The sequence below is a fragment of the Chinchilla lanigera genome, unplaced genomic scaffold (assembly GCF_000276665.1).
Source record: "Chinchilla lanigera isolate Chin_1 unplaced genomic scaffold, ChiLan1.0 scaffold00014, whole genome shotgun sequence".
NCBI classification, from domain to species: Eukaryota; Metazoa; Chordata; class Mammalia; order Rodentia; family Chinchillidae; genus Chinchilla; species Chinchilla lanigera.
The window spans coordinates 6,287,655-6,296,694 of NW_004955415.1; the positions used below are offsets into that span (position 1 = coordinate 6,287,655).

The 9,040-nt window shown below is 39.4% G+C and overlaps 1 long non-coding RNA gene across 1 annotated transcript in view; it reads right to left on the minus strand.

Annotated features, from left to right (window-relative positions):
• Window positions 1-3,649: 3,649 nt before the first annotated feature.
• LOC102009937 overlaps window positions 3,650-9,040 on the minus strand; it is a 15,940-nt gene continuing 10,549 nt past the window's right edge. Inside the window, exon 4 of the long non-coding RNA XR_001233263.1 lies at window positions 3,650-3,875. This is a non-coding gene — a long non-coding RNA (uncharacterized LOC102009937). The remainder of the gene's footprint in view (window positions 3,876-9,040) is intronic.

Sequence of the window (9,040 nt, forward strand, 5' to 3'; positions counted from 1 at the left end):
TTCCATTGCATCCTGTTCTAGGAAAGGGGGCAGAGGGAGAGATGGAGGGAGAGACAGAGGTAGAGACAGAGAGACAGAGACAGAGACAGAGACAGAAAGAGGACCAACATAGTGACAAACCACGGGGGGAAGTGGAAGAAAAACACCATGTGACACTTTCCTATCATCATGTGATCTCTTGTCAGAGTTCATTGGGCAAACCTGATGAGAGAACAGAGGTAAGGAAGCCTACAGATACAATCCAGCTTGACCATCTTCAATAAGCAAAGAGCAGAGGATGTTGAGGGTGGCTCTGAATGACTAAACTGAAGTTATCTGATGCATTTCTGACTCGGTAGAGACCAAGTTGATTTCCTTCTCCTCTTTGATTCAGAGACAAATGTCAAGGGTGCAAAAAAGCAGGAGAGGGAAGTGTACTTTTCTATTTTATACCTATACATTTTACTTACAACTTGACCGCACTCTTATCTGAGGACAAGAAATATATCTTTTCACCTGCAAATTACATTTGTATATTCTCAGAGTCCTTATGTAACACCTCTTTTTAATATACAATAGCTTAAAAATTAGAGTCTATCCAAATTTTTGCTTGTTTAAAGCATTAACCATTAGTCATAGAGATGCACTCCTGTAGTCCTAGCACTGGGGAGGCCCAGCTAGGAGGATTGTTGTAAGTTTTGAAGACAGGCTGGGCTCTATACTGAGTTCAAGGTCAACCCAAACTGCATACTGAGACCTTGTCCTAAGAAACCATAATAATAATAGTAATAAGAATAAGAATAGCAGTGATAATTTTAACCACCATTTCTTTGGGATCTACTTTCAGTTCCATTCCTCTCATACTCTTTGTTGTCTACCTATGCAAAAAGTCCACCTAGATATGAAGAAGGCACCAAACGCAAATTTACCATCATTTCCGATTTTCCTCATCTGCTTGCTTTTCATGATAAAGTCACTCTCATTCTGTTAACCAATCAAGCATAGCCAAGGCTAGAAAACTCTACAGTAATAGTGTTGGTAATGTTTACACCTCTACTGAACTCGCATTGAGGAGATCGTTTCTCTATCTTTAAGTTTTTCTTGTTCTAGGCTAATAAAATGGTATCCTCATTATTTCCTTGGCTCTTGTTTATTCTTTCCCTAGTCCAATTTGCACATGCTACCACCAGAGTTCAACGTATGATTCTGATCCAATCAATCATACTTTTAAAAACAATCATTCAAGTATCTAAGCAGCCGTTAAATGGAAAGGAACTACGTCATGTATGGACAAGGAGAAAAGGAGGGTCGGCATCTCATTTCTTTGTACTCAGTTAAATGTTCTACTCCTTCTTGTGTACCTCATTCTCTTGGGGTGAGTCAAAAACTTGCCTTGCTTTGCTTGTATTTCTAAATTTTGGAATTGGAGTTAGTACAAGAAAGAGGAAAAAGAAAGGTGATGAGTAGGAGTAGAAGAGAAGACCAGAGAGAACTAGTAGATCAAATTGGCCCAAGGCTTGGAATTCCAGGCAAAGAAATGCTCAAATTCTAACTATTTCAATCTGAATGGAAATCACAATCAAAGGTCTCAGTGTAGTGTATATTCTTTAAAATATTAAAACATACAAAAGTGTTTGTTTAATGATTCTAAAAGCTCACATAACTCCATAAAGAAAGTCTTTTTACTTCTAGAGCAAACACAATTAGAGGGACTTGGTAATGCGTATACTGAGCTCTGAAGAAAAGGATGAGGTTGGAGATTAAGATAACAAAAATAGTGTGAAACACGAGCTGATCTACAGAGACTGAAGACGAGGAGGGTAGTGGGGACAAGGTGAAGTAAGCTCAGCTTTGGGAGGTGTGATGGATTGACAGCTACTGGTCAACTTGTAACTCCCAGCTGAGCTAAACCAGCATGGTGTTGGGTGTGGGAGGCCCACATGCGGGTTGTCGCCAGCAACATAAGAGGCAGAACTGGAGAAGAAGGGAGGCTGTTGGAAGCTGGTAGAAGCTGTAAGGAGCTGTTAGTTCTCTTGGAGGACATTATCATGCTGGCTTTCCTGACAAACTCAGCTGTTTTCATTGTCTGAGGAGCTTGGGACTTTGTTGATACTGAGAATGGCTTTGGTTCACTTTGGAGGAGCTCTGGTCCTCACTTTGAGCTTCTCTTCCTGGCTCTGGAGGGGAAGATGGTGCACTGCTCAGTCTCCTGGAGAAGATTGTTGTGCTGGCTTTCCTGATGGGAACTTGCTTGTCCTGATCATCGGAGGAGCTCAGGACCTCACTGTTGCTGAGGATGACTGTGGTACTTTTCAGGGGAGATCTGGTTCATATTTTGAGCAACACTTCCTGCCTCCAGTCCAGATCCCTCAGCCTGCTAGCACAGGTCCTTCATCTCACTGGCACAGACTTTTTAGATTCCACCACTGAGTTTTGGGCCTTCCCAGTGCAGATCCGTGAAACAGGCCTGCATGAGACATTGTCATGGGCTTTAGGCCTCCAGTTTGACTCATGGGAGGTGTGGTTACGGGCTCTAGGTTTTGAGCTGAACTCATGCAGGACACTGGTGTGGGATCTAGGCTGTCAGCTGGATCCTCTGCTATTAAGTGTGTAGACAGATTTCCTGCACTCTCCTTTTTGTATATAATTCTTTGGGTGATTATTATAAATAATCATACAAAATATGTGTCCTGTATTATATTGTTGCCTTTGCAAAATCCCCAAACTATTACAGGAAGGGAGATGGGAACAGTTCTCTCATATTCAAGGGTAGAATTTAAGGATGAATAATATGACAGTAATAGAGGTGAGTGAGCATGGAAGAAAAAGAAGAGAGCCTATGAGGGGAGAAAGAAAAAAGACATGATAAGAATAAGAGAGAGAAAGATATAATAATTCTTCCACAACTTGACTCCCTAATGCTGTTGATTTTGTCATATTTCTATAGAGAGTAATATGTAACATTTTTAGGAAGTGTATGTTATGTGTTCATATTGTTTTCATGCAAAAAAGCTTTGTTAACATGTTGATGAAGAATAGTATACGTGGAGAAAATTTTTCATTGATTCTGCTGTCAAGTTCCATAGGTATTTCTTTGGCATTTTAAGTTTTTTCTTAGTTGTGAGTGGGAATCAATTAAAACATAACTTACTTTACATAGGCTTATATAGTCCATCTCCCTCATAATGTGTTAAAGTCACTTTCACAACAACTAGGATAACTGTTGCTCCAGTGTGAAAAGTAACAGTTCTCTTTTTGAATGAAAACTTGATCACTTTTATAGGAAACCACAATCAAGGAGCTCAGTGTAGTAGATATTCTTCAAAATATTACAAAATAGGAAAGTGTTTAACAATTCTAAAAGCTCACAAAAGAGAAAAAGATCTTTAGTTTGAAGGCTTTTACCTGCCTGTTGGTTTATTTGGGGAGAGTCTTAAACAAAGTTTTAAGTTTATGTGTATGTTTCTTTTATCACAGGAACAGTTCTAAAAATAACAGCAAAATAATAAAAGTTTTGTTCGGCCACACAGTTCACGATAGTTAATATTCTGTCCGGCAATACATGTACCATGTGTTAAATTCCTCATACATTGCTCCATGAAACCTGAACTCATTCCTTTTTTGTCAAATCATGCTTAAAGAAAGCTGTAACTTTTAAAAAAATCTCTTTATTTAAATATTTTCTTATGCTTCTTAGGTAGCTGGGCATTCCACCGCACCACTGCTGTCATGCAAGATGTCATGAGGGTAATGACCAGCAACACTGAAGCCCAGAGACGAGGCAGTCCCGAGGATCTCTTTAATGATTCTGGAAAGTTTTCTGGCTAAAGACTGGTGTTGCATCTGTCGAGCAATGTTGACAATCTTGTCAAAAGGCACATTTAAGCTGTGCTTAACTGTGGAATAGAAGAGAAAAACAGTAAAGATTTTGTCAAATCCAAGGCAAGAAGACTCCACAGCATCATCCTCCATCTACCTCTTGACTGTTTCCATGTTTTGAGCATGGAGTCATCTACAGAGAGAATGATTATTGTTCCTTACCCGGGGTCACTATCAGCTTACACTGGATTGCACCAGTCCATAGGTGCGAAACATAAAGCTATAACATTCTTAAAAAGAAAACATAATTCAGGTTTTCTTTCATCTTTATGACTGTTTTCTGCTTCATTCACATTATAAAAATGTTTTTCAAACCTAGTCAATGCAGAAAAGGTAAGGATTTGTTATTTTAATACATGAAAACAATATAGCAAATTTTGATTCTGTCTGCTTTGGGAATGGGAATGCAAAACCCATTCAATCCCATTTAGAGTAGTTGGTGGCCGGACAGTTCATGGGTAGGACTGACTTTATCCACCACTCAGATTGGCCCCACCAGTTTAAGCCTATCTGCATTATATCTCATGGTACCCTGATTGTGTGAGGTATCAGTCAGCACATGACATTCCCTTGGCTACAGTAAATTAGTACAGGAATGAGCAGGCACATAACTGGGGCAAGTCCACGAAAGAGTAGGATTGTTTTCAATTTTTATGATCAAAAAGAAGCTGTCTTCTTCTAGATTGTGACACTGATGAACTGGAGACTTAGAACCTGTGCCATTACATGGAAAAGGCAAGAGAAACTCAAAAGTAAACTACAATAAAGTCCTGAAAGAGTTATTTCTGAAGCCCAGCTTATTTCTGGGCTTTTTAGATGTGTGAGCCAATAGACTTGATGTGCTATTTTAGTCAGTTTGGTATGGACTTTCTAGATCTTGTAGCCCAAAAAATCCTACTTGACACACCAAGACAATAAAATTCAAATACAAAATGGGATATATGTCTTCTTATTTCTTATCACATTCTGCACTTATCACATTCTGCAGCCCAACACTTCTGGTTGAACACCTCATGGTGACAGAAATGTTCTGTACCCACCATGTCCAGTATACCAGCCACTAGCTTGATGTGCCTACCGAACTTGTGAAATATGACCAGTGTGGTGGAGGAATTTAATATTTAATGTAATTTAAGCAATTTTCTGTAAATGTCCACTTGTGGTAGTGACTGCAGTATTGGACAGTACACTTTAAACTAAACAATTTTCCCTTAACTATAACCCAGTCTTTCCACCTTCCTTTTCTTGCATTGCTCTTTTCACCTGGAGTGCCCTATTCTCTCTATCCTTACAAATTGTCTTAGTTAATTTTCTCTCATTGTTGAGACAAAATACCCAATGCCCAAAATTAAGTAAGGAAAGGTTTATTTAGTTCACAGTTTGTGGAGGTTTCATTCCATAACCAGCTGGCTTCAGGGCAAGATGGCACGGCAGAGGGGCAAGAGTTCATGGCGGCAGAAGACAGCAAAAGCAAAAAGAGCAAAAAGGGCACGAATTGTAAGCAGGTCACCCTCCCTGGGATGAGCGTAGCACTCACATAATCTCCATGCCCTCCTCATGCACAGGCTCAGAATGTTTATGAAGTGAAGACCCTGGGCCTCTGCTGAGTCACTCAGTTAAACTTCTAAACTTCTCACTTGACACAAAGAATAGCATCGTACACTGGTAAAACCATGTCCTCCACACCCTAGGATGTAGAACTGCTGAGTACCTTGTTAAGCCTCTAGACTTTGCAAATTGATACAATGTATCAACCATAACATAAATTAGATACAAATGGCTCCTGTTCCAAGAAGTTTTTATTGATCACACTGTTCAGAACTATGAACTTCCCCAGTGCTTTACTTTTATTTTTTTATTCCCTGGTAATCATATATAGTGTAAAAAGATATCAAGAAATATTTAGCTTTTAAAATGGATAAATACGTGTATATTTAACATTCTAGGAAATAGGATAAAGACTGGTAGTTCCTAACTCAATTCTCAAACACTCCCCTTTCTTCCAAGTCTTGCCATTATTAGTTTTTTGCTTTTACACACAGAGACCAGTGCTGTTTTTCATCTCTTTTCCTTAGGTCCACTGGACATACTACTTTCATAATGATGTGCCCAAGAATCTGTCAGATCATCCTCACATCCACTAAAAAAATACAGAGCAATTTGCATTGTCATCTGAATAGAATTCTGATCTTTAAAGGCCATGGAAACCTTTCTGCCTAGCAAAATTTCAACCAATTCCAAGCCTACAGTCTTACAACAGCTAAGCTCAACGCTTCACCATCTCTGACATAACCCACAAAGCTTAACAGTTCTTCAACTATCAGATCAAATCCCATTTTCTCAATTCCAGATAAATAGGGATGCCTATGTAAAATATCAAACACCTTTGTTCCTTTGTCACAGCTAAGCCCATGTTTTGCAGTCATTCTGTAGCTGCACTAAAGCATAGCAGCACATCTGCCATAAAAACACCATAGTTTTTTTTTTAAAAAAAAATAGCAACAATGCTGTAAATGCACCTCAACAAGTTTGAAGAAATAGAAATGCTTATCACTGAAAAGAAAATATTTAACAACTTCAAGAGCTGTTATGAAAAATGGATTGTACTCATTGCCCGAGGCCAAAAACAACAGCTACAGAGAGTGTTTGGGAATGAGAAGGAAACACTTCAAGCCAAAGCAACTGAGCAATATCCCACCAGTCAAAGCTGTCCAAAATTTTTTTGTTGCTGTTTTTCTTTTCCGGTACCAGGAATTGAACTCATGACCTCGCACTTGCCAGGCAGGCACTGTACTGCTGAACTAAATCCCAAGCCCACCCCCAAATTTTTAAACTATCATCTTAACCTGTTTTATGTGCCAAGGAAAGCCTTTAAGGTAAGTATTACCCACCCCCTCCTTAGCAGATAAGAAAACTGAGGCTAAGAGAGCTAAAATAACTTGTTCCAAATATTGTACCTAATAACTTGGCTGAGGCAGCATACAAACTTAGTTGCATCTGACTTCAGAATCACCTGGTAAGTTGCTTAGTGACTCACTCTTCTAAGCAGTATAAAAGCATGTAGTTTGGGGGCCAAGAGAATGAGGTCTAGATAGCTGATGAGGAGTGGAATGAATACATCTCTGACCACAGTTACTACCCTGAGATTTTCTGCTTCCCACTCTCATGGAATTGTATATTTTTGAGCAGTTTTAGAGCATGTAGAGAGAGCTGAGTTGAGTAGGACATCTCAAATGGAAGCAGCAGGATGCACAAAAATGAAAACTATGAATTCTCCCATAAATTAATCATGTTCTGCCATACATTAAACTGTGGACATTTCATACACTTTAGGAAGTAGAAAGGCAAAGTCAACAGCTATGTTTTGCAGACATGGAAACCAACCCTCAGAGAGATGCTAATGGCTCACACCATCGTAAGGCTCACTCACTAGCCCACCGATAGGCCTCCTGCAGCTGACAAAGACCTCTGATCACTAGATCAGTAAAACATCTTCCTGTTGTCTTCCTGAATCTCTGAGTAGTATCTGACACAGCGGAACAGTTCCTCCCTCCCACAAGCCCTCTTTCCTTGCTTTCTTTGGCACCTAAGTGTCATCTTTCTCCATTTTCTTTTCCTTTAGACAGACTTTTCAAAACACCTCCTGCAGGCCCTTCTCCATTTGTGTGGTCCTCAAGCACCTGCCTATGTGCTATTCTCTTCTAATTCCACCTACTATTTTGAGGGAGTTTCATCTGCCTCATGGATTTGCTTTCCATTTGTAGAATGATGACCTCAAACCCATATCTCAAGTAAAGTCCTCTCTTCTGAGCCTCAGGTTTCTATTCAGTCATTTGAAGTCTTTAGTTACTAATCATCCAGGTGAAATACTTCTAGAGCATCTTAAATTCCACATGCCAATGCTGAACCCATCATCTTTCCCCTGCCCTGAACTCTCTTCATCCTGTGTTTGCAATGCTGAATAATTTTTCACCACCACTCTGTCACCCACCTACATTTGATTTCTCCCTTGCCTTCACACTAAAAATTCACCTTTCACCTCACCAAGACTTGTCCATATGACTAACTGTCACCCTAACCTACTTGCTCTCAAGGAAAGTGCAGCACTTTATAGAAGTTATTTGGTTATTTTATGGAAGATTTGCTTTACTAGTGTTGTCATATCCATATTAAAATATGTATTATATTATCTTAACTCATTTAAATTGTAGTTGAACATTTTACAGATTTTGAAATTGTATGTGTTAGCAGGATATATAAGCTAATTTTAGCAGGCTAAAAGTCATAGTTCAAAATAGGTGCCAAAATTTTGAGGCTGAAAAACATTTAAAATTTACACTCATCTATATCATCACTAGTTCTAACCTCACCTTCAGTCACCACCATAGTGGATATTATTATGATAACAGTATGATTATTACCAAAATAGCAATCACTTAAATGTTCTATTTACTTTCACTCTTGGTTTGTTGCAGCAAAGGTGCATGTTTAATTGAGTCACTTGCGGAGGCCTGCAGAGATTAGCAAGTTTATTGGGGGCCAGTGGTGGGCACCCAGTACATGACTGAGCACCAACCCCAAAGGACAAGAGGAGAGAACAGACATACAATTCTAGTTCCGGTTCTAGTTCTAGGTCTAAGGCAGATGTGCTGATATGCTTTAATGCAGCCACAGAAAGACTACAAAGCATGGGCTTAGCTGTAACAAAGGAACAAAAATGTTTGACATTTTACATAGGGCACAAACAGTCTTATGACAGCATGGGGTGGTATCAGGTAAGGTAACTATGACAACAATTACAAGAAACCAACTTAAGGAAACAGAAACTTAAGCTTTAAAATGGTACTAGAACACAAAATGGACTTGGTTTAGTTTTCTTTCCCATATCATTCCTCACTCAAGGACACTCTCCTCTTATTAAGCTGGTGAGGTGTCCTTAAATTTATCTACAGAGGTTGATACCCAGGATTTTCTGCCAGCACCAGAAATTGTACCTGGTTTAGTCTAGCTTGAATTCTCCCTATCACCCTTTTGACTAGGCAGGACCCAGTGACAAGTAAGGCTGTACAGGTCATTGAGGGGCCAGCCAGACTTGTTGGTGAAGAAGTGAGCCAGGGATTCCAATTGTACATCTGGGCATACGATCCTTGGGAATTTTATTGGTGTTTTGCTCTCTGGTTGA